The sequence below is a fragment of the Notothenia rossii genome (assembly GCF_949606895.1).
Source record: "Notothenia rossii genome assembly, chromosome: 10".
In the NCBI taxonomy this organism is placed as follows: Eukaryota; Metazoa; Chordata; class Actinopteri; order Perciformes; family Nototheniidae; genus Notothenia; species Notothenia rossii.
Genome location: NC_136908.1, coordinates 55,293,770 through 55,321,026, shown reverse-complemented (window position 1 = coordinate 55,321,026; position 27,257 = coordinate 55,293,770). Strand labels below are relative to the sequence as shown.

At 41.5% G+C, this 27,257-nt stretch overlaps 1 long non-coding RNA gene across 3 annotated transcripts in view; it reads right to left on the bottom strand.

The window, feature by feature from the left end:
• Positions 1-27,257, bottom strand: part of LOC307022589 — a 100,636-nt gene that overhangs the window by 28,418 nt on the left and 44,961 nt on the right. For 2 of the 3 annotated variants that reach the window (XR_013803444.1, XR_013803445.1), the window contains exon 3: positions 21,550-21,659. This is a non-coding gene — a long non-coding RNA (uncharacterized lncRNA). Of the gene's footprint in view, positions 1-20,169; positions 20,653-21,549; positions 21,660-27,257 lie in introns of those variants that run through there. The other variant, XR_013803446.1, reaches the window with a different exon arrangement.

The following is a 27,257-nucleotide window of genomic DNA, read 5'->3' as shown; positions in this document are numbered from 1 at the left end:
TGCAAGTTCTGAAGTCAGGCAGCGGTTAATCCATGGGAGGCCTGCTCACTCATCCCTAGTTTACATGTAATAAAGAAGTGGACAACACTGATCAGAGGAAAAAGGGGCATTTAGACCGGGGATGCAGGGTAGGAGATGATGAGAGGTTTATAGGGGAAAATAAGGAGATTTATATTTTGGGGATTTGTGTATGTTTCTTTTATTGGTGCAGATAACTTTCCAAAGTCACAGTGAAACAACCAACGAAAGAACTGCTAATCAAGATGCTATTACAATTGGCCCCATTTCAAATATCTTATATCTCAATAAAATGCTAAGAAGATTCAGGACATTCTGAATATTTCATTGGTAAGTTCTTTTGACTGATGTTTTGATTTCATTGAGATTAATTGATTTGATGTTTCCAGTGAAAGCTGGTTTGAGCCTTTTGTTTGCCGACGACCACAAAGATCATTTCTGCCTAATCTAGAAGTTTAACTGGCATAAACTTAAGGAAACCTTAACTATAGAAGAGGTAGATAATAATACACTGAGTGCAGTTTGTAGTGCAATCTGACCAACAATATTAACGGTACGTCCACACAGCAGCTTTAAAAAAATCTTCCAACGCTTCCAACGCTTCTCTGCCCATTGACTTTGAATGGGGGTGACGTCACTTTGCCTCGCTTTTCGCCGAACTGCATTGTGGGGAAGCAAAGCGAAGATTTTCAGGATTTCCAGGATTCAAAAGTTGAGCAATGTTCAACTTTTGAAGCTGAGGTGGAAGCGTCAGCCAATCAAATCCCGTTTATGCAAATCTGTCAGTACAAGCGCTAGCCAATCAAACCACGTGCAAGCTGGGAGAGCCAGACCGCAGTTCATTTCCTCATATTCCAAACGAGAAATTACGGTAGCAAATCGCCCGGTTCTTTACGACCAGACTATTTACCGGGATACAAACCGGAGGAACCAGGTATGGAGGGAGGTGGCAGAGACAGTGGGTGAAACTGGTAGGTTTTCGCCTGTTTGGGGATTTTATATCCAGTTTACTTCGTTTAAACATTGCTAGCAAGCATAGACAGTATCTTCCGCCAGCATAAAATAGCACCATAAACATTAATCTCATGAATGTTCATCAAAGCCCTTCCCGCTGACACTTTACCTCTGCCACATCATAGACTATATGCATCACATTAATGCAAACAATGTCATACTCCTTTTTTGCACATATTCTGAGTGGAGAAGAACTGGGGTTTTTTGCTTTGTATGTCGGGGGCGGGATATTCATGTGATTGGCTGTTGGTCGCGTTGCTCGCAAAAAATCCCCAAGCTCTCAGACACGCCCAGCTCCAATATTTTAAAGATTTTTTCAAAGCTGCTGTGTGGACGTACCGTAATAGATGAGAACTTATTAGGTGGTGCACAATTTCTACTCTTCCAATAAAGTATTAGAGAGGTGTAGGTTCAACCTGTTAAATGTTTTGAGGCCTCTGGAATCTACTGAGAGCATGACACCTGCTATATTCTTAGCTATTTATACATCAAAAAGCAGGAATAAAACAATATTACAAAAGCTAATAGATTTAGCACAGGAGCACACTTAAGAATGGCCCCTTCAAATATGTTATTTTGTTTTGTTTGTTTGTGCATTGCATCAAGGAGCTAATCCAGGTCAGTCCATCAGGAATAAGAGACTACTTTACCTACACTAGCTAGATGTTTATTATCTATTCTATTTGACTACAAACAGACCCTGATACACAAAAGAGTTGAGTCCTAGATACGTTTAATGTGCTTTAAGTGCCTTGCTTCAGAGCATCATGGTCACAAACTCTTGTATATCTTATAAACATTATAAAGTGTTGTAAAATTGATAGCCCAGATTTTAGTGTAGGAACATGGAGGGTTTGCTGTATGGGTGAAGTGAGTGTGTGTGCCTGCTAGTGCGTACACATGTGTGTTTCTCTCGAACGGAGAGTACAGTTTGTGTGAATAAAGCTCTAAGCTGAGCTTCCATTAAGCCTCTTTCAACACAATGCCTTTCTCTCTCAGAAACTCTGTCTGATGGAAATCTGCTTTTGTTGCCGCAGTTCAATGTCCCTGCTATCTCCTGATGGAAGGAGAGAGAAAGGACAGCCTGAATGGGCCTCTATAGTTTTATGTTCCAGACCGTTCACGCACACACATTTACCAAATCACACACACTCCTTGCTCCTCCACAATGAAATCAATGCTCTCAGTTTTCCTCTCTGAGCACAGCATCTCAGTGCCAGAGGCTACTTGTGATCAAACACCACATCATGTTCTGCAACTTCTGATACTGATGCTAACACAGTGCAGCTTTTGTACTCGTGTGTGGCTGTTCATTCACATTGTATTAGGCGCAATAAAGGAAGTCTTTATTTTGATGGGTGTTTTGATTACGTTTTCTTTTTCGGATGGACATTTCTCTGTTATTTTTTTATGTTTTTCATGCTTTTTTCTTACTTTGTGTCACATCTCTCCCATATTTACTTTGTCAGGTAAAACATTCCTGCACCTTGTATTAACATTGTCCTTTCAAACTCAAATCCACACATTGTAAAGTCATTTATTGTGTAACTTTATTCAAATAAGGCATGTTGGGATTTTTGCCTCCAGTTTTCTTTTGAGCAGAATCTTGATTGTTGTGACTTTTGAGCAGAAATGCCACAAAAGCTTCATATTGTTTTATTTATATGTAATCTGCTCACTTTTATTTGTATATTTTAACTGCATGTAGTATTTGGCTCCACAATCTCTGCACTGTCCGTGTGGGCATGTTTGTGTGTGTTAGGGTTGAGTGGGTTACACAAGTGAACATATGTCAGGAAATATGTTTAGTTTGGTTTGGATAGGAGCGCTGGCTGCTGCTCTCAGGGCTACCGTGGGACCAGCAGTGTCCCGAGATAAAGCCTGATTGTTGGGAAGATAAAGATGCTAATAGAGTGGACGGAGAGGGGAGGGACCACAGGACAGTCCCGCCAGAGGCTGCCACACACACGCATGAAGGCACAAAGAAGTGAACCCAAATACGCACATAAGCATTATCTACAGTGGTTCTGCATTAGCTATACAGTCCCTTTGCATTGAGAAATTAGCACAGCGTCAAGTGCTATGTTAGCATGTGTTGGTGGGGAGATCATAGGACTGGTACAACACTCGCCCATTGTCTCCGAGTCAGTCAGACAAATAGAGCCAAAAGGGAGGGTAGAATCATTCACATATAGATTTAGAGATATAGACATGCCATAAGGATCATTTCCAAAAACATTCGTTCTAATTAAAGGTGTTTCTAATGAATGAGCCACGAAGAAGATAATCACAGGGACATGAGCAGCCTCCAAATTAAATAAGTTAATCAACAAGCACAAACAGTGACCTCCATAGCTGGCCAATTGAAAGCTTCTGACTGGTGAATTGGATTATAGACAGGATACAATGGAGACAGATAGGGAGGTCTTTGTCTGTAATATTGCTATTGTGTCTTTGTGACCAGGGTCAAAGACACCACTGGAGTAAAGTCTGCTGGCAGTCAAACACACATTGATTCATCCTAATTAATATGGCAGCATATTCTGATTCTGGTGCCTTGTAAAAACATATTTAGTCGCCATGACGTCACCTATTGATATATTGACTGCCGTTTAAAGCCTTAAGGTTGGTTTTTGGTGGCTGTGTTCGAAATCACAGAATAATGTACTGTATATTTCATTCTTGATCAGTATGTACTGCGTACTAAATGAAGATTTAAGTAGATATTAACATCAGACTTTCACAGAAAACTAAACTCAAGCCAGATGTTTCACTTGACTGATGGCATTAGCCCGCCAGCGCCTGCATCACATTTCTGAAAGATGTCAGGAGAGTTCCCAACATGCATTAAGTTGAAGAAACTGACCACATATAAGAAAATGATTGCTAATGTAGTATACATCCTGGCATTTCTTGTGCACACAATATCCACATACTGTGCACTTTGAATGCAATACATAGTGAATTTTACATTTGCTATTTTGCACACAAATTACAAAAAACTAGGCCCAACATTTTTATTTAGCTATGACAATAATGACAAAGACAAATAATGCACAAAGAAATGAAGTTGCATTTGTAATTGTCTCATGATGGCACACTTAGTAAACAACAGTAAAAGACTTGCATTGTGCTACACACTATACAATTCCATCTTCAATTTAATCCTTGTTGACAACATTGCCGCAGCGATTTATTTTATTCCTTCATTCTTTTAAAATAGATTATAGCTCTAATGCTGCATTCTGAAAATAATGATGTTAACAATAATAAAATGCACTTCATTATATCCCATTGGCAAATGAGTGCCCTCGGACACATTATATCAAATGAAGGATGTACTAATATGATACAAACAATGCTCCATTGGGTTCAAAGATGTCATCATAAAGTACAACTTATTGGAACAAATGTGCTTAGCAATTATGCATCGGTGACATCAGGGGTATTGTGTTGCTAGTTGTATGGACAAGGACGCATCTCAGTACCTTGACCCTTTCACAGAGCTGCCAACGAGCTATTCAAACCAGGGGTTTCTTTTGAAATACGACATTGCTACTTTTCTTTACCAAGACTAAATCACCCCGGGTAATTAGAATTAAATAAACAAGGGAGAATGAGATATTTTCTGTTCAGCCTTTGCAAGACAGAATGGGTGGATTGCATTTCGGAGGGATGTCAATAGGAACACCAAATACACAGTTGTACAAACCTTTTACAGACGTTGAAATAAATAAACATGTTACAGAGGCAACCTGCTTGACAAACATCATTCCGCCATAATGTCTGGCTTTCAAACTAAAATATTAATGTTTAAAAGTGCACTATATACAATTGTCAATAATAAAAAATATATATATTTGTTCTTATTTATTTATTTTTAGCCTGATAAAAGACTGTGTACCGAAACGTTGCTATTTACTTCTATATTTACGACATTGGTCATCTCTTATTAAAATAAAAAAGCAAATTTGGAATACGATGGGCATAGTAGGATTTTACTATATCTATGATACACAAAATGTGATTGGTCAGGGGACAGTGAAGTATATAAGAGCATATTTGAATAGATGTCAACATGGACCACTGTAGAGTTACATATTAAGATCTGCAAAAGAAGTTTCACATCGACTAGGATGACATCTCGCAAATTCCATGATGACAGATGCTTACCATGTCATAATATATGACATGCCATCCATGAAATGCTTGGAGGGCAAGGTTTACATGCTTTAACGTTCCAAAATGTCTTTATCTTTCCTATACTGCCATTCCTTCAGCACTTCTTTTCACCCTTGTCTGAAACTAGAACCCAGTCTGCTCTGATTGGTTGGCTGGCCGGATCTGTAGCGATTGGTCAATTGCTTAGAGATGTCCGCCCCTTAGCCTATCAAGTACAATGTTTTGGAGCGCTAGCCAATAGAAGTGTGAGTGTTACATAATGATGTCACTATGTTACGAAAGTAAACATAATATAATTAACATAATAAGATAAGTCCGATGGAGGCGTACTGTAACATCCTGATGGACAAGGGTAATGGAAGATTAGGAGGAAAGGCCAAATTGAAACACTCAGGCTTGTTTTCCTCTCTTCTCCCTCCACCTTTTCCTCTCTCTCTCTCTCTCTCTCTCTCTGACAGTTGCTGTACTATTAACACCGCCTCCACAATTAGTGTCTTCTCACCGGCTACACACTCACATACACAGACACACGGTGACACCCCAGGGCCTTGCACAACCCAAACAGCATAATTAGACATCCCCTAAACAAAGCACACACTCTGTAATTACTCTGTAATGTTACATAGCACAGGGGACTCAACAAAAGCTATTTTCCCCGGATCAACCAGTGGCGCGCGCACACACACACACACACACACACACACACACACACACACACACACACACACACACACACACACACACACACACACACACACACACACACACACACACACACACACACACACACACACACACACACACACACACACACACACACACACACACACACACACACACACACACACACACACACACACACACACACACACACCATATTCTTGCCCCATGTGTCTGAAACTGTGTACATTTCCATTGATTTCACCAGACGGTGAATTCTTACTGGCTGTTTTCTGGCTTGTGAGTACTGTGTGTGTGTGTGTGTGTGTGTGTGTGTGTGTGTGTGTGTGTGTGTGTGTGTGTGTGTGTGTGTGTGTGTGTGTGTGTGTGTGTGTGTGTGTGTGTGTGTGTGTGTGTGTGTGTGTGTGTGTGTGTGTGTGTGTGTGTGTGTGTGTGTGTGTGTGTGTGTGTGTGTGTGTGTGTGTGTGTGTGTGTGTGTGTTGACTTACGTCCATGTAGATGTTATACGTGTGTGTCCCTGAACATGAAGAGGCAGAAAAATTGAATCTCTTCATCATGTGTTGTTCAGTCAAGGGAGGCAGCCATGCACAAGTAGGGTCCACTCTCACACACACACACACACACACACACACACACACACACACACACACACACACACACACACACACACACACACACACACACACACACACACACACACACACACACACACACACACACACACACACACACACACACACACACACACACACACACACACACACACACACACACACACACAAACAAACTGACCTCAACATACCCACCCATCCTCCCCTTTTTTCCGCCTCTGTGCCCCTTAGTCAGTGTCGATATTGCTCCAAGTCCAGTGGCAGTGGATTAAATCTCTGTGCCAAGCCAAGTAGTGTGAAATCACACTATCCTTTGTATTTCTGCTGTGTTTTGTCAAATTATGAGTTACTTAACTTGAGATAACAAGAACACATGAAGGATGAGCGTGACACTGTGATGCTATCCATGTTACGGGTTTCCTTTAATGATCTGCACCACACTTTACAACAAATACAAATGGAGACTCTCCCTCTAATGTTGTCTGTTTGGCTTCAAACCAAGACCTTTTCTTCTTCCATGTCTATATGGGATCCAATCGACACAGCTTAAAAAATCAACATCACTACATTAACTTGCTTAAGCATTTTATTTTATTTGTAGTCAAACGAACTACCGGTATTGAAAGTATGATGACAGTTTGGAGCTGCAGGACGCAGCTCCAAACTGTCATCATACTTTCAATGTTGATATCACAAAAGTCATAGCTTTTGGCTCAAATGACAGACACACTGACATGCTGCTTTAAGAACAATTTCAAAGCATTATTTTTTTGGATGACATTTTAAAGGAGTTCTGAAAAAATAAGTGGTTGCCAACAAGAAAATAAGCATGTTCTTCTTTTCCTGAGATGTCACATTTTCTGAGAAACTGTCAAAAACTCTAATATCATACAACGGGCTGAAGATATTTTTGTATTGAAACTAATGCAAAGAACATTTTCTGTACACAATGTTACATTATACAGTTAAACATAATGTTTAGGTGACCTCCACAACATGACCTTCAGAAAAGCATTGTGTGTGCACAGAACGAGCTGAAAGGAAATGTAGCATTCAGAGTATTCATGCAGAGGCTCCAACAATAATAACAAATGTCTGCCCTTAGCTCTACCTTGACTGCGTAACGATGGTCATTCTGAAGCCATACATGTTGTTATGTTCACACCTGACATTTGTGTGTCAGGACCCTAGCGGCAAACTCTGGGGCAGAGCCGGCAGGCCAATAAGGAAGTGCCACAAACTGCAGTTAAGCTATTGGCCGATAGGCGATGATAGAAAGGAGCAATTTCCATAGACCCCCATGTTAAAATGCCCAACTTTACAGCAGAAATAAAATGTTTCTAGCCCTGGATGCAATAAAAATTATTCGGGATATAGTTAGATTCCTGAGTCCTTACCCCAAGTGAAGGAGTTCAAGTATCTCGGGGTCTTGTTCTCAAGTGAGGGAACAATGGAGCGTGAGTAAGCCGGAGAACCGGAGTAGTGGGAGCGGTACTGCAGTCGCTTTACCGCACCGTTGTGACGAAAAGGGAGCTGAGCCAGAAGGCAAAGCTCTCTGTCTACCGGGCCATTTTCGTTCCTACCCTCACCTATGGTCATGGAGGATGGTTCATGACCGAAAGAACGATATGGCGGATACAAGTGGCCGAGATGGGTTTTCTCCGCAGGGTGGCTGGCGTCTCCCTTAGGGATAAGGTGAGAAGTTCAGTCATCCGGGAGGGACTCAGAGTTGAACCGCTCCTCCTTTGCGTCGAAAGGAGCCAGTTCAGGTGGTTCGGGCACCTAGTTAGGATGCCACCTGGGCGCCTCCCTAGGGAGGTGTTCCAGGCACGTCCAGCTGGGAAGAGACCATGGGGTAGACCTAGGACCAGGCGGAGGGATTATATCTCTTCGCTACTCTGGTAGCGCCTTGGGATCCCCCAGTCAGAGCTGGTTGATGCGGCCAGAGAAAAGAAAGTTTGGGGCTCTCTGCTGGAACTGCTACGCCCGCGACCCGACCACGGATAAGCGGGAGAAGATGGATGGATGGATGGATAGTTATTTTCCACCTTCATGATTATGAATTGGTGAGTGAATTGTTTTATAACGCAACCCTTTTATTTATATTAGGTCTTAAAGTTTTTTTTCATAAATTAAGGCATGGCCACCTTGAGTGACATGTCTCTGCGGTGAGTAGGGATGGGTATCGTTAAGGTTTTAACGGTACTACTACTTTTATCGATACCGCTTATCGGTCCGGTCTTTTAACGGTACTTTTATCGGTTCTTTTGGAGAAAAAAATAAGGTAAACTAACGAAACAAATTGTGAACAAAACTAACATTGCGTTTTATTTAAATTAAATACATCATATTTCACATCAAAAGAAAGAACAATGTTTTCACAAATCGTATTAAATAATCTGATGACAGAACTGTAAACATAATATCTGAAACTTTAACAAAATAAATAACTCAGTTACCTCTAATCATTAACCCATGTTTGTATAATGTAGTTAACTCTGTGTGTTGCTGCTAGCATACACAATACCTGACGTGGAAAAACTACTCGTGGATGGGGCTACAGCGCTACTAGAAAGACAGTCGAACCCGGTGCATTTCTCCGTCTGGATGTGGTGCACTTTTGCTAAATGTTTCGACAAATTGCTTGCGTTACCGCCCTTACATGCTAAACTCTTATTGCACTTTAGGCGGGTAAAGTTTAACCACACCTCGGAGCGCATTCTCTCCGCCGTCTCCTCCGTGTGTGTGTGTGTGTTCCTGCATGTAGCAGCTGCGTGTGTGTAAACTTCCCCGCCCCCTCGCAAGCAGGCGGGCGAGAGAGATCGAAAATACTAAAAGCTTTTTGCATATTAGAAACAGAGTTGGCGACACTACAACTGCAATATAATGTTTGTGTAGCAATAATACACATCACATATATTTTTTAGATGTCTCCAGTGCCGATAAAAAGACCGCTAACATCGGAGCTTAACGGTACCACGGTCTTTAATAATTCAGCCCCGGCGCTCGTTTAATACCGGGGCTCGCTAACGAGCGAGAGGAAGCTACATCTGTGCTAACGATGCTATCCATAGCATACAAGTCAAAACATATTAGAGAAGTGTAAAACATTAAGAAGGATTATACTGTACAACAAACAGCTTCTGTGTGAGGTTGGTAAAATAAGGTCATGCTCGTACATTAGTTAGTTTGCTAGTTAGGTAACTGTATGCATTGATATTGTTGATTTAAATTCGCAATGCTCGAGGATGCAGACAGCTAGCGTCACAGTAGTGTTGAAGTCCAGCGTACTGTATAGGACAGTGGTTTTCAAACTGTGGGGCGCGACCCCTGGTGGGTTGTGGAGGTACTGCAGGGGGGGAGCGGGAAGATTTTTTTATTTTATTATTTTATCCTTTTAGCTTTATGAAGCACCTTGAGATGACGTTGTTTTTAAAGTGTGCTATATAAATCAAATGTATTATTATTATTATTCAATTATAAACAAACACTGCTCGAAAATATCTCATTGGTCAGAGAGCTGTGGGCATAATGCTGCCTTTTGCAACATCCTACTTGTGTGAGATAGGCTTTTCTGCTGTTGCTGCCATCAAAACGAAATACAGATCAAAGCTGAACATTGAGAATGAACTGAGAGTGGCTGTCTCAAAACAACAGCCCCGGTTTGAGAAGATCTGCAAGGGAAAGCAAGCACAAAGAAGTAATTGATAAGCTCTGGGTGGAATAGGAATGGTAAAGTAATGTGATCGTTTGCAACCTGCAGTAGAAATAGTAGTTAATTCATATATTTTCCTTAAAGACATTTGAATTTAAAAATCTACTACTCAGGGAAGAAGGCAAACCAGTTTTAATTAGGCTAAATTAATTCACAGTATCTATTACAAGCAGTTTTGTTCATGTGTAATCCATAATAAAATATAAAATGATAGTTTGATCTTTGTATCTTATTATTATTAGCAGAGAAAATGTAATGTTTTTACAACAATATACAATTAATCCTACCAATATAGATGGGAACCTGGTTGGGGGGGTCCCGATATTATTTCCAATTACCCAAGGGGGGGCCCGACTGAAAGAGTTTGGGAACCACTGGTATAGGAGATTAACCTCACTATAAGATCTGTGTATCTGAAAAATATGAATCTCACATTTCCTGATGGTTCCAGAAATAACGTTAACGTAGATATTGCAATATGGTTTGTTGAGCTGGAGCTTATTGGTTAACGTTAATCTTAATAAACGAACAAACCCAAACGTTGTTGCTTTTATTCATATTATTACCAATACCTACTAAGCATTTTATTATCATTACACTGGAGAAACCGACTTATTGTGGCAGCAGAACGTGAACATGTAACTTAGTGCCTGTATTTAAGGACGATAGCGTAGTCAATGCTTTAGGGACAAGGAAATTATTTGTTTAAATATTAGATATGACGTTACTGTATGTGTGCTTCTGTGAAAATTAAGCTTATTCATTGCATTACATTTGTTAAAGATGTTTGTCTTTTACCCTTACTTGTGTTACAAATGAATGTGAATATGGCATAGGACATATATTTCATTTGAATGTCTCGTGAAAAACTATTCCAAAGTAACAGTAAAATAAAAAGGACCCCAACTATGCAATAATACACAATCCAACTGAGCACTTTTTTTTTAAGGATAATCAAAAAGATTAGGACATGACGTTTGCATGTAAAAAAGTCTGAGACCAACACATTGTTACTTTACTATCTGTTTGTTTAAAGTTTCCAGGTGATGCAGACAGACCAGAGGATGCTGACCACGAGACAGACCTATTCCTAACATCAGTGAACTTCAGCATGGGCTCAAAGGTACAAAGACCCCTTTCATACTGTATAAAGAATCAAGAAACGTTATGGTTTAAATAGATAAACTAACTACTATAATACACTTATATATATTCCATTAAACATGACTAAATACTGACATCAGGGAAGTAGACTTTTCCTTCCACGCAAAAAGTTACATTTAGATTTGACCAAGCAACATGATTTTTTTGTCAGCTTTCACATGCAGGGTATAGCAGGAATCCTGAAGTCAAATGTAAGACATTTTAAGACCTTTTTTAGACCCTTTCCATACATTTTAAGACCTCATCGCTACTTCGAGTTGTAACCGGTTACATTGGAGACACACTTTACCTCACATTTACTATATACAGTATTGATTGTCCTTCCTCCTTATCTTCCAACCATTTGGACACAAAATTGCATTTCCCCATAACGATATTGTGTAACAACCGGCGTAAACTGACCTTTGCGCGCTATCAAGCAGTGAGCGTGCGATGTCCTGTTCAGATGACGTCAAATCCAACGGGATGCCATAAATAAACTACACAGACTCACACTACACACCTACGCAATGATTACATTCAGGCAAACTTTAGAATACAACATCTTTGGACAATTTATATACTTATTGAGAACAAGCGACAAAATGTAATACCTTGGAAAATGCCGTTTAATACTTTTTAATAGCCTTAATTTTCGCTAAATTGATTTATCAACTTTTAATACTTTTTAAGACCCCGCGGACACCCTGACATGTCAATGTATTCAAGGCAATTATTATTTTACTTTGTGAAAATTACTACCATTTGTCTCTACATATTGTCTGTAAAAACGTGGTAAAAGTGGTTCTTGCAGTGAGACAACCGAACAGCATGATTCTACATTTACACTAAGTTCTGATAACAGTTGAATATGATTTTAATAACATATATTTTAATGTTGATTAACTGCAGACTGTTCATTCATAATCGGATTGTCTTTGTAGTACAAAGTGATGAATTTCAAAAACACATTCAAATAATTTTGTATTTATTTCTACAGCCCTCAAACACACCTCTTTCATAAATAACAAACTTATTCTGCAATAATGTCATATGTTTCGTGTCATTTCTGTTAGGAAAGAACATACCTGAAGGACACAACTGCCTCACCGTTTTCTCCGAGGGGCAAGAAGAAAATGAAAAGCTGATCTGAGATTAAAGACCAATACAAGACATTCACTAAGAAAATACACTTTTATTGTGAACACAAAGATCTGCACACTGAATAGTGTGTAGGCAAACAGGACCATCATTTGTTTGTGACAGCTGTGCCCAGTATGTAGTTTGGTGGTTTCTTCATCAGGCCTGGTCCTCCTCCCAGAGAAAGACCGCTCCACCCCAGTCCTCTCCAGCCAAACCCACAGACAGGTTTCTCCCAAAGTCTCTGCAGCTCTCTGGACATCCACGCTGTCTCAATTGATCCACACTGTGAATATGAGAGGGGAAAATGTGTGTAATAAATGCTTTTAGACAATAAGAAATATGAAGTTGCTGTAACTGTGGCTCAGTTTTTTTTAAATAAACAATACTATTACTGTATTTTAATATCTCTCGTCTGAAAGTTTAATTTAAAAGAAGAAGAGGCACCTAAAATGAAGATTGTTATTTCAATACATTTAGTTAATTTTGTCTTTTTAATTGTTTGAAGTAGATAGAACTGTTACTTAAGAGTTGTAATACAGTCTGGTTGTGGAGGAGGCACACAGGTAAGAGCGCTAACTAGCTACCATCACATGTAACTAATCTTGACTTGAATTTATTAAAAGTATAATTAAGTGACAGCAAAAAATCAATTAAAAAAAATCATGCAAATATTTGAATCTTTGCTGGATCCACTTTTAAATTTACCGCAAAATATATATTTTAGAAACTGGAATGCATTTTAAGATTTGTATGCAAGTATTATCCCAAAAACTCAATACCTTAGATTATTATTGAAAGTTTTGCTGAATAGTTTCATGTTAACTTACCTTAAGCGATGTCAAATGTGCAGACCGGGAGCAACAGACGTAAGTTAGCCAGCTAGCATCACAGAGCAGCACTGCTAAGCATGCTAGCTTAGCTTGGTAGCCTCAGCTAGCTCTGGAACTTCGAGTTCGATGGCAGGAGGTCCCGCCTCGGCTCCGCCTCTTTGCCCTTATTTGGATCAGGCTGGAGCAGGAGGGAGTTGGACTCTGACGTCACTGTCGAGCCGTTAGTGGGCGAAACCGCCTACTTTAGGCTTCTCTGCAACTCTGCAGAATCCTATGGGTGACGTCACGGACACTACGTCCATTTATATACTGTATAGTCTATGATCAGGTCCCAATACAATACAGATATGTGCACAAAATCAAGGCCTTCATGAGTATGCTCTATAAAGGAGAAAAATCATTATTATTGGAGTCAAAACAGTAAATATGAGGCATTCTTTACGATAAATATTTTTCAACGGAATTAATAAAAAACATGGATTGGGACTGCACTTTATTCAAAAATGCGCAAAAGGACGAAAAATGTCCCATTGGATTTAAAGCCCATTTGTCCAAGTGCCCCAAATATACCCTAAACAAATGCAGAAGACCCATTGCCACACTCTCTCTCCAAAAAGTGGAGAATAGGATTTAGAAGTGTCTTAATCCAAACAACAATGAAGATAGTATTATAGATAGTTATTAATACAGTTTGTCTATGTTCAGAGTATGTCTGAGTTATGGTAAAGAAACGCAAACAGTCGATTACAATGTAAAGGTCATACAGTGTAAGAAAATGTCTTGAGTTGCGATTTGAACTCGGGTCACTGGGAATGAAAGAAAATCTATATGGCCAACCACCATCATGATCATCAAGCTTTCGCTTCTATGCACGACCTCCCTGTCACACTGCTTCATGTTTCTTTTTGTGTCACCAGCAGGTAAATATGGCCCTATTGAAGGATCAGAATTGGGGGGAAATTGTTACAGAAGAAGCAACTCCCATAGAAAAGATGGTAAGAAATTTGATTTTGCCTTAATAAATGTATCAAGCTGCTTTTACACACTGATTCCATTTAACACATGGGCACAGCCACCATCTTTATGTGCTTTTAATGTGTTTGTATGTGTGTGTGCTCTCGTAGGCCGGCTTGCATTTGCATTTTTGGCTTTGTGGTTTTGAGACAGTGGCTGCCGTATGTCTTGTCAACAAACTTCCCTATACTTTGTCTGGGAAAATGAATAATTAATGCTGTTATCATTTATTGTATTGTTGTATTCCCGCTGTTATAATTGTTATAACACCTCATACATATGACCACAATGCTCAAAAGGGGGAAGGTATAATTTATCAAAACAAATAGGTTGGTTCATATGCAAATTCCACATCGCTAGCGTACCACAGGCAGAACAGTATGAATCTTTTTGGAGGGTCCTTCCTCTGACCCATGTCTTCATTATGCTTAATATCTATATCACTTTAAGTTAATGTATTTCATATTTGTCTGAGCATTGCTTGCTACTCTGACTATGACAAATCTAATTCAACCTCATGTTATTGTGCTAATATTACCTTTAGGACGGCATTGTGAATGATGTGACATGTTAGACTGCTTGTGCATCATAAATTCCTCCTCTGAGCATCCCATAAATTGCATTGTTGAGTAAGGGAAAATTTCAATTTCCTTTAAAGCTAAAAGCGACACATTTTGACGTTCAATCGTACAAATTCTGCAAATCAGACTGCAAGGGAGAGCAGGAGTGACAGGCTTGGTGTAAGGAGGGGAAAAGCCTCTTTTCCAGCCCTCTGCTCTGACATGGCTTACCTAACGTGCTTTAGCTGATCACATTGCAGCAGAACAGTACATAAAAAACATGAAAGGAATGACTATGCATGGTCGAGAGCAGCGAGCCAGCCTTGATACACAAACACGCACACAGAAAACCCCAAAAAAGGTGCATTTCTGCTGACAAAGTGTGTTTGTTTTAGAAGGCCATACATTACATTTCATAGCATACAGATGTGACATGTGTGTTTCTTTCCTAGCTCACTTTCTCTTTCTCCTCTCTGTCTTCATATTTCTATTTTATTCTGTTGTTCTTAATTTCTTAAAAAGGGACCATCAATGTTCATAGTTCTCCCTCACACTGCCAATACCACCGGGCAAAGAACCACAAACAGACAAAAGGACCAAAAAAAAAAGTAAAATTATTGATTTGATGTCAGCGTCAACTAGAAGGGAGAGTGGAGAGAAGCCGCCCAGAGAGATCAAAGAGAGAAAGGGAAGGGACTAAAGTGTTGGCATAAAAAAAACACAAATATAGACTGATGAAGACATATCTGACAGGCTAAAAACATTGTTTCTTTTATGAATGTTAACATACTTGAAAGTACATTATGTACCGTAGTTGTACATGGTGCCTTGTGTGTCCACATTTGTGTGAGAAAGAGCTTGTCACTACCAGAGACGATGAAAACATCACTCCTGAACCAATGCACACTGGGAATAGCTCCAACAACCTCATACCAACAAATAAAAGCTCAAACAATCCAGAGGACAGCCATGAGCTATAGGACAATTAACAGATTCTATTTTACATTGTTTGAATAATGATATGTTTGATTCTTTAAATGTTATTACGAAAGTCTTAATGGATGATGACATACACATACATGTTTTTCTCTGAACATGTTTATGATGATTCCTTACCTCACATAAAGCAGAAAGAATCATCCAAAGGCTCATATATTTTTTTTAATGTGTCGCAAGTTTGGTTAGTTGAAGTTCTGAAGATACAAAGATCAACATTTTATGCTGTGAATAAAAGTGCTGCATTCTGATTTTGCACAGAATATACAAGATATGATAACTGTCTTGGTATCTTTGCACTTTAATTGAAAATTGACCTCATCAGAATGGAAAACATTTGAAATTCTCTTATGATGTTATGATTGTGCCAGGCCAGATGTTTGCTTTCAGCCGGACCAGGGGGAGCTGTAGCCAGGCATGACACACATGCATAATAAAATATCTGCTTGATGAAATTGTGAGCGACAGGTATTGAGGAGAGGAGACACTGTATTGATCCTGTCCACAACATCAGAGGTAGAGAAGAGAGGAAGAGAGAGGAGTATGGGTGAATAACTAACCTGTGATAAAACAGGTGATTCCATCACAATCCAATTCAGTTATCCAACCCTAAACCTACTGGACCTTAATTGAAGCCAGATTAAATTAATTAATTAAAGATGAATATCTCTCCATACCTGCCCAAATAAAGACCATAGCTGTATGACTAGAAACCTTTTCCCAATAAATCCCTTCACTAAAGCTCTCACCCAAACTGGGGAACAGTTGCACACCAATTGAAAAACAATGCAAATAAAATGCCACATGTATACACATTATACATGTAGTGTGGCATAAGAAGTCAAATGTGGAGCAGAGAGAGGGGGGAGGGAGAATGCTCAGGGTCTGTGTTTGCCATCTGACTCCGGACTAGATACAGCTAGTGGAATGATAAGTGTGTGTACTTATGCATGTGTTTGCATTTGTCCACATGTGTAGGAGACAGAAGGGCAGGGTGAGGATACTGTTATTTTTCAGAGGACATGATGTCTCATTGCACATCGCGCACACACAAACACACACACACACACACGCCGCGTGTCACTGCGCATTACTGTTGCTTTCTGTGGGCGCTGCGTCCAGACAATGACAAGCAGGCAGGAGCCACAGCATAATGAGAGAGAGCAGGGGCCTTCGCTTATACACACACACAGACACAAACACACACACAGAGTTCCACACGCACACGCGCCAACACAGAGGGCAGTCGGCTTCACTCCGTCCCCTAGCCTCTCAATTACCCAGCAGGCTTTTAGTGCCACTCCGCTCCACTACAGCAAATTACCCAGGGCCCTGTCTCACTTATAAACCTGTGACTGTGTGTTGGTGGGTGTGGGTGCTTGACAGAGGCAGAGTGTGTGTGTGTGTGTGTCGTGCCAAAGCGAGTGGCTCTGAAACAGTGGTTGGAGTCCAGCAGAGGCACGTGAAAAGCTAATAAAAGTGTTTGAATGCAACTGCCATTAGGCTAATACCTCTCCACAAGTATGACCCACACACACACACAGTATCTGAGAGGCGAGGAGAGGCGACAGGGTCAGCTGCGTTGCCCTCTCTTAGATCAAATGTAGCTCTCCGGCTGGCTGAGAGTGCTGGCTTTTATTGAGTGAGATATTAAAGAGTTGTTAGCAGAAGAATACTGATACAAATGGCTACTGATGGCTGCTTAATTGCATCACAATTTGGTACATCTTTTGACAAATGAAGCACACATTTTTGGACCCTCTGTGGTTTGGTAATTTCCCAGCCACGTCAAGAGCCTGCTAGCTTAACACTTATCATTTCCTATTTGATGACATCAGGTCAGAAAGTAATACAAAGAGAGGGATTTGAAGGTTCTCACTGGCCTGTGCTGCAGCACTTCTTTTCACCATCTGTCTCAAACCAGAGCCCAGCCTGCGCTGATTGGTTGGCTCACAGGCTCTGTTGTGATTAGTCCACTTCTCTGAGATGCCCTGCCCCTTAGCCTATCACTTACATTGTGTTGGATCGTAGCCAATAGAAGCGTGAGTGTTGCATCGTGATGTCACTATGTTGCGGAAGTAAACAAACGAGTCCAATGGCGGCGTGATCCCATTAAGGGATCACCAACGTGATTACAATTTTCCCCGAAGGGTACGATGAATGTTTGTACTTATTATGGAACTTTATCAATCAGTTGCTGAGATATTTCAGTCCGGATCAAAGTGATGGACCAACTGAGAGACTAACTTTCCGTCACCAAGGCCGTGCCCTTCACATGGCTAAAAATGTCGTGTTTGAACTTGATGTCGATTTTTCCAACTAGATCAGGAAAATGGGACAGAAACTATTCGGGACTCTCTCCCACGAACCCTGGCAGTGCACCATTTTAACTCTCTGAGATGTCCAACCCCTTAGATAGCTTGCACAACATAGTCATTAATTTCTTAACTGCCATCTTAAAAATCTACTTATTCAATCTAATTCTGCCTACAGGTTTAATTTTAACAGCATTTTATACTGTGTAATATTGGCATTGGTTTTTTTCGGTCCCTGGCATGAGGCCAGGAACCGAGTGCTGAACTACGGTACTCAACCTTTGGTGGATTTATGAATTCATAAAAAAGTAATTGTGCTAAGTTGAGAGTATTTATTCCTCATCTCCTTTTCCACGCTATAGAGATGTCACTGAGCCATTTGCTTAATTTTTCCACTCCACGGTAACAGCTATGTAAATAATAAATATCTTATTGAAGCCTTGTTGGTGTTGCATGACTTTTGTCTTCAACCCAACATAAAATACAATAACATTGCCAAGGAGACATTGGTGCAGGAATAGGATAAAGTTAAATTGGTCAGAGTGAGTCAGACAGAGGAGGCATGGTGTGTGCTTGTGTGTGTAAGCCATTGTGAGTGTACACATGCTGAGCTGTCTTGTTAGTTGTGTTACTGTGTGACCAAGTTCATGTTCACTCCACTGTGTGCGTTTGTTTTTGTGTATTTAGAAATGCTCATGTATCTGAGCTGCACATACCTTCAATATGTGTGTGTGTGTGTGTGTGTGTGTGTGTGTGTGTGTGTGTGTGTGTGTGTGTGTGTGCGCGTGTGCGTGTATTAAGAGATCTGTTAATTAAGCAGCCGCTCGGCCCTGTTGCAGGGGTGAGAGACGGAGAGAGAGAGAGAGAGGATCAAAGCAGGGGTCTGTGGCCAGGGGGCCCCCTCTGTGCTTAGATGAAATGTGGCGGCTGCAAACTTTAAAGACTTCCTGCCATTAGCCTGGACCTTGTCCCCTCACAGGCCTAGACCACACCCCCCCACCCACCCCCCCACCAAAAAAAACAATGACATGGAAAGAGAGAGAGCCAGAGATAGGGAGACCAAGTACAATGACCATAATGAGTTATATAAATGAAAAAGACCCGCAGACAAAGCAGAATGACATTACCGCACAAAGGGTCCAGCTTATAAATAGACGGAGCTACAGATCTTTGTCTCTGCATTGTGGCCCCACTGTCCACACTATTCCACCACTTTCAACATCTTAACATTTAGATTTGGAAACTGTATTGCATTCTATTTTAGCTACGGCGTAGTTGTGGCTTCATCAAGATTTCAATGTCCAGTAGAAACATATTAGGAATTGTTTCTTTAATTTTTCCTCAGCAACCAATTTTAAAATAGTTAATAATTTTGATTAGTTTACCCGGTGTTTGTAGCTCATTTAGATGGCGTAACAGTCGCTCTGTCTTAATAAATCAATCTTTTGTCACTTCAACCTGTGTGGTTTAATTATTCTGTCATCCAAATGTTTTGATTGACAGCTAAGAGAAGGAATGAATTTATAAGCCGCAAACTAACCTTGTGTCCATCCCTTTACCAGCTAACCAACAGGTAGTCATGCACAGTTTTGAGACAGATAAGCTTTCTGCATAAAAATGTCCTGTTTATATAAATTGTACATACAAATATTTTAAAACATTTATGTTAATTATCACAACCATATGTGAGTTGGCATTTGCATTCGCACACAATCCGAGCACTCCTTCGTACTTAAGTGTGTGTGTGTGTGTGTGTGTGTGTGTGTGTGTGTTTGAATTCTTGGCCCCCTTAGAGCAAGCACCTCCACCTGGGCTGCATTAGAGAGAGGAAGTGTCTTTTCTATCTTTTGGCCAGGACACACACACACACACACACACACACACACACACACACACACACACACACACACACACACACACACACAGACACACACACACACACACACCCACACACACACCCGCACACACACACACACACACACACACCTGACAGAGCCAGGGGCGCGATCTGACCATCTCTCTGGGCGCCTAGAGCAGAGGAAGCACACCAAGGGCTAACGAGGGAGGATCAAAGAGTGCATTACCATGCCTCCCCTCTTCCTCTCACTCCGTCTCTCTCTGTCTCCATTCCTCTCTCCGCCGTTCAGAAGCAATAAGAGGCCCGCCGGCCGCTTGTCCTTGCGCTCGTTAGGCGGTGACAATAGGACGTGCCCTGAGCCAAAGGAAATGAATTATTTACTTCGCTCTCTCTTGTTCTCTTGAAGGGGAGGAAAAAATCCCTTTTCTTGTATTACCATTGAACTCATGGCCCTTGTATTACTTGCACTCCTTGTTCTGCGGCCTTAGATGTTAAACGCTCGGAATAATTCTGTTCCCCGCTGTCGGTGGAGATATCCGTCCCCGGGTTGCAGCGCAGCACACACACACACACTGAAGGAAAAATAATGCATACTTTAAGAGATATGAACATGTATTTCATGTAGACAAGGCTACTTTGGTGTATATGCAATTACACACACTCAATCAAACACCCTTTTTATACACACTTTAGCCTCAATTGAGTAGTGAACACACTAAGGGTGAGTGAGGGCAGCGAAACAAAGCAAGGGCGATCCGGTGATGGTTGGAGGGTAGGTGTCATGGTTGGTGTGGGTATGTGTGTGTGGGTGGGAGGTTGCTCCTGACAAGCATACATCTGCTAATTAATCTGATTATAAAGAGACAATTAGTTCCACGATGAGACTTCATATCTCACGACCCCGGCGGCGAGGAGGGCCCACAAGCTAACGCCGCCTTTCACCCAAAGGCTGACATTGGCTGACAGAAGTGCGTTTGTGTGTGTGTGTGTTTGTGTGTGTGTGTGTGTGTGTGTGTGTGTGTGTGTGTGTGTGTGTGTGTGTGTGTGTGTGTGTGTGTGTGTGTGTGTGTGTGTGTGTGTGTGTGTGTGTGTGTGTGTGTGTGTGTGTGTGTGTGTGTGTGTGTGTGTGTGTGTGTGTGTGTGTGTGTGTGTGTGTGTGTGTGTGTGTGTGTGTGTGTGAAGCTACAGTACAATATGCCCTTGGTGATGTGGCTTCCATAATTATTTCACTTATATTCCTACACGTCTTCTTTTTCTCCCTTCCCCAATCACGCTTTTTCTCATCATAATTCTTCATCACACCCCTTCCTCCTCCTCATCTTCTTCGCCTTTCCTTTCTCATCCGTCCGGCCCTCCTTATTTTCTGTCTCCGCTTATCTTTCTTCCTCCTCTGTCCTCCTTCTTGACCCTGCCTCTGTTCTGAGGAGCCATAATGACGGTGTTTGAAACAAGGGGGGAGTAATAGTCACCTTGATAATGATGATGGTCACGTTGACACGGCGACAGAGCCGGGGGCGGGGCTTAGCCTGTCAGCAGGGGCTCACCTCGCTTGCTCTCCTGTCCCGAGTGGCAGCAAAAACTAGTTAGCAGAAAGACGGGAGATTGTTATTTTCTCTTTCCTTCTTTCTCTATTCCCTTGTTAGATCAATACTTGGAGACCTGGGGCCGACACAATGTATTACGCGGTACACTAGGGCCTGCGTGGGCCCCAGACAATCCATCTCAATACACTTCTACTTGTTAGGGGACATGAAAGCGCCTTCATTAGCCGCGTCAAAAGACTCATATATTTCTAACAGGGCATAAAAGGCCATTGTAAAACTGCCCTCTGTTCCCTTTCAGACATAAAACGTGTCAGACGGAACAAAAGGATTCCAGTCGTCACAGAGAGCGTTGATCATTACGGAACAAGTCTCCGAGCAGGCCGTGCAGAGTGAGAGCAGCAATGAGAGGAAATCATGATTGCAGGAACAGTTTTGATGACTAACCTAAAAGAGGAGGAAACACTCAAATAAGTGAAGTGAGATGGATGAAGAGGCAGAAACGGCCTTGAGGACAGGATAAACACCCACACGGCAGAATATTTCCAGGTAGTCCTTTATGCTTCAGGCAGCTCTGTGTCTTTTTATTTTTGTATCGTGTGTACAAACCTTGAGTTTGGGGAGCATCTGTTCTAAAAGCTTCTTTCTGGAGTCCTTGGGCAGATAATGACTGCACTGCTGATCTATTATCCACCACACAGGCCACACATGCCGTTGTTACAGCCTCTCCATAACAGAGCCTCAACAATGCAGCCAGCTTTCTGGATTTCAATGGTCCCGTGCCCCCCCCCCCCTCTCGGCACCCGACTACAGGAAAAGTGACCCCACACATGACTGGCAAAGGAACTCAATTACTGGTAGGATGCCCCGGTCAAAACTGTCCTAGGTTTGAGAGGTTTGAGACCCAAACTGGCATTGTTTAGCTAGAAAATCAGTGCGGCTGTACGCAGGTTGTCCCTCATGTAATATAACTGGAATTCAGACGCGGTGAGTTCTATGGAGACAAAAGAGCGGAAATATTAAGCTTTGGATATCGGTGCTGAGACCTCCGACAAAAGAGGCAGATTGAGAATGGCCTCTGCTATAGGCTGTCCGACAGACAATGTTGTATCTGTTACGCAAGCGCTCTATGCGATGAAACCCATACAGCAATGACCTCCCAGTCTTTCCCCATTATCCCCCCAGAATTCTTTTCAGCTCTAAACGTAAAAGAGAATGAGTAAGCAGCCATGGCCAAAATCAACCCAGTGGCAGATATTTCCAAGAAAAACAAGGCTAGAACATAAAAGATAAAGAAAGTGAATACAAGACGTGGAATGAAAAGGCTATAAAGAAATGATATACAAATTATATATTTATCAACGTAAAATGATTTTAATTTCCTTCGCATTGGGTTTAATATTCTGTTTTATTAATTTTTTTAAATTGCTTTCATCAGTACTTCGTTGTTTCAAGAGGGACTCCAAACGAGGGTATGAAACTGAATAAAATACACGTTTTGTATTTGAATGTTTCAAGGTTTTGTTCTTGGGTCAAAACTGTAGATTCAAACTATTTACTGGGCTGATTGTTTTTTGGGATAGAAAAAATTTTAAGAACATAGTTGGCTTTTGCTTTTGAACAAAATAATCTTAAATTATCTGTTGAATTTTCTTTATTCTTTCTTGTTTTGTGCTCCTGTGTTTCACGTTAAGATAGTTCCAGTTAAGAATCTGTTTCTTTGGATTGACCTATTTAGGAATTAGCGCGCTGACAACAAAAACAACACTTTGGGAAAGAGGTGGGGGGGGGTAGTCATGTAATGAAAAAGTTCACATAATTGTAAAAGAGCGGATCAACTTGTCTGCGCAGCTTAAAAGACTCATTACATTATTAAGCCACAGTGCAGTGATTTGTTTTCAAGTACAACAAGGCTCGCTGTGCTCAACATTAACCACCCGTGTGGTTGAGCTGTGGGTGTGTGTATGTGGAGGAGAAAAGGGAGAGGGGGGTGAAAAGGAAACCAACTATCTCCGCAGACGTGTTCAAGATGGAAAGCCACTGGTGAGCTGCGCAGGGAAAGACTGGAGTATTAGTCCAGAAGCAAAGATTACATGGTACTTACAGGAGGTCAGGCTCCAGAGAGAGTACAGGGAAAGGAAATAGGAGGGGGGAGTAAGGGAGGAGGAGGGGGGATGTACAGCATGAGAGGAAGTACATCCAAGTTAAGATAGTGGAACTGCTTCAGTATGTCTTAATAGCTCTTCTATTACTGGGGCTCTGTGTGTACAGTAGTTCTGCTTGTTATCATGACATGTCACATTTGGATAACAGCAGTCATTTTTTAAATCTGAAAATGACATGTAATGCGTACAAAGTTCAGACAATTTGACTTGTGCACACGCCAACATATTCCAGACTGTGCTTTATTGATTATCTGCGTCACTAAAGCAAAGAGGAAACGTTTTCCAAACATGTAATAATGAATGACTTCCAAAGATAACAACTTAGAACGTTTGTGCGACTTAATTGTTTTAACACAGAATAACTGGATTATGTTTTTCGTTTGATTTAAAAAAAAAATTGGTTCATGTATTTGGCCGCAGTACTATTTAAAAAGGACACAATTATCTCCCACCCAGTTATCCAATCAGGACACACCCATGAAAAGGCTCAGGAATGGCCAAGTGATTTAAGAACTGATACGTAATGCTTGTCATATCTCTTTCATAATTCAATACATGACACAACCCTAATGATCATGATCCAGGTGATTTAACAAGCCCTACATAGCAGATCACACATATCAATACGAAGAGTCCGGTCACCCAGCTGCACTTTTCTCTTAATTGTTCAGTTGTTGCGAATGATATCTGTTTTTTTTCTGTCAGTAGCGATTGTGTGCAGTAGTTACAAGGGCATGTGATGAAAAGCCACACCGCGTCACGTGTCTTGCAGCAGCCTTGACCAAGAAAAATTGCATTTCCTACCATTTAAAAAAAAATGCCCCTCAGCTTTTTTGATTATGTTGCACTTATGTCCTGTCATGTGGCTCCTTATATCACTTGAATACACAAATTGTAAAGACTTTATAGCATGAAATTCATAAGTTAATCTGTAGGGTGACATTAGTTTCGACATTTGTTCGAGTTAATCTGATAATGCCCTGACAAGCGTTATATTAAGTTCCGTTAAATCTTAAATACACTGCGTGGGTGCTTAAGCACATTAAGGGCAGCTTGACCAATGTGACTGTGACTGCAGTTTTATGTAAAGTGTGTCCAAGTGTGTCTGAATACTATGTTCAAAGTGCATGGAGGCACAGCTGATGGAGATAAGGTGTCTCTGCCAGACGGCGAGGGAACACTTCTGTCACTTGGCTCGAGCATGTGATTGCAGGTGAATGCAGATTCTATCGGTGGCTGGGTGAGTCGTGAGTAGGGAGGGCTTATCAGGAGTTTGCAGGAGCCGGCTCTCCTACAGTGAGATCCACAGACACCTGTTGAAAAGGAGCGCTGAACTCAACCCGATAAGAGATGACGGTCACACTGAAGAGAGGGATCTTCGGAGAGATGTTGTTCGTAAACAAACAAGCAAAGAAAGGTGGCAGGCGTTGCCATCCGAAATGTATTTCAGGAGCCTTAATGATTCTACATTTTGATACGTGTGTTGCTTTTCTTTTCCTTTATTAATAGCTATTGTTTTAAGAGGGGTTAAATGTTGAAAACCAGACTAGCCACATTGAATTCATGTGAAGATTAGCAAGCGAAAAGCACATGTGCTCTGAGGGAGGTTCACCGTGATAATTACCAAGCGCTCCCGGTTGCATCTGCCTCATGCTAACTGGTGGCAAGCCAACCGACAACATGCACTGAAAACAACAGTCCCTCTGCTGGCACTGCTGCTGCCGCCGCTCGCTTGCTTCTTTTTTTTATTCTCAGTGTCTCTCTGCCTTTTTCTCTCCCTCTCTCTGGCCCCATCTGTCTCCCTTCCACTTTCATCTCTTCGTCTTCTGCATCTTTATCACATTTCCTTTTTTTTTTGCTCCTGAGTTTTCTTTCCTCCTACTCTTGTTCCCACTCCTCTCTCTGTTCTCTCGCTCCTCTCCGCTCCGCACCAAGGCCATGTGGTCCAGGCGAGGTAGCAGGGTGACAGAAGCCGTACCCTTTGGTGTCACAAGTTGCTTATCTCGCTGACGAGGTGCTGCTGTGCATGTGGACACAGTGTTTGTGTGAGTGTGTGTGTGTGTGCGCGAGCGGGGCGCTGTTCTCGAGGGCAAAGTGAGGTGTGAGAGAGTGATGCACTTGATACACTGTGAGGAGAGGAGGAAGAAGTGAGGGAAAGGCGTGGAGGGAGTCATCCAGAGGGAGGGAGGGAGGTGGAAGCTGGGACTGAGCTACTTGCTCTGAGTACGCCTCCTACTGGACCTCAGTTTAGTCATTATCACAGCACCATGTTGTTTACACTGAAAGAAAATATCCGCTTTAGTGAGTCATAAAGCTTTTTATTCACCTTAAAACAAAAGACGAATGCCAAACTGGGTTGAATGATTACACAGGCAATCATATATGTATATATAATGTGTGTATATATCAGTGCTGGGCTACGATTAAAATGTGGCGGCCTTGAGCAAGACTCTAAACCCCAGTGCACCATGGGTATTGAGGAAGTTGGCCCAGCATTACAAAGCTTCGGTTAAACAGGGTAACCCATCAGTTGTGACTACGGCACTGTTGGCGCCTTGCATTAACAAGCGATTCAAATTTCAAGAATGACTGAGGACGCATTTAGGATGCAGTGAGGTTTGATTAAACCACATGAGTGTGTATATTTAAATGCATCTTAGGGGCCACAATAAAGGACCACCTACTCAACCGGAGTGTGTGTGCTATTATCGAGGGAGGTGATCCACAACAGCTTGTTAGGTTACAGAACAGTGTTAACTATTTTCATCCTGCAGTGGTGCTGCTTAAACCTTCGTCTTGTGTTTCACTAAGGGCGGGGGGCGCAGAGGACAGAGGTGAAGAAATAGTGATCGATTGGATTGCAGTCATCATTTATTTTTCAATGAAAACTCATGGCCTTAAAGCAAGAGTAAACATACCTAGGTTTAAGAGGTCTGTGACTTCTTGTGTTTCTCTGCAGCCTGTAGCTGACAGACAGAGCAGAATGGCTTGACTTTTGGATTGGAGCCCTTTTGTGTGTGGCACAGACGCCGAGCAGACATTGCACAGCCGTTGCGTGGACGTGGAGGCCTCGGGTCGCCGCTACACTGTTATTAAAAACAGTGTGATAGCATGTGGGCTGTTCCCGCTCCTCTCCCTGTTTCTTCTCTCTTGTTTCTCTCCTTTAGCACAATCAAGCGCTTCTCTCTTACCCTCTTTTCAGTACTATAACAACCACGGTCCTCTGTTTTTTTCACGGCGTTTACAAGTGAGGCAGATTTCCCACGGCACACCTGCTGACTGCTTTTACCAGAGCTGTCTCAGAGTCCCTTTTTCCCACAACCATACATAACCTTTACAGTTTAACACATCTTTCCCTCTTCTTTCTTGCCATTTTTCATTCTTAAACTTCCCTTTACTGTTCTCAGTGTTTAAAGATCTCAGCTTAAAAGAGAAAAACATCGCAGCTTTGTTGTGAGTCTTCTTCAGCTG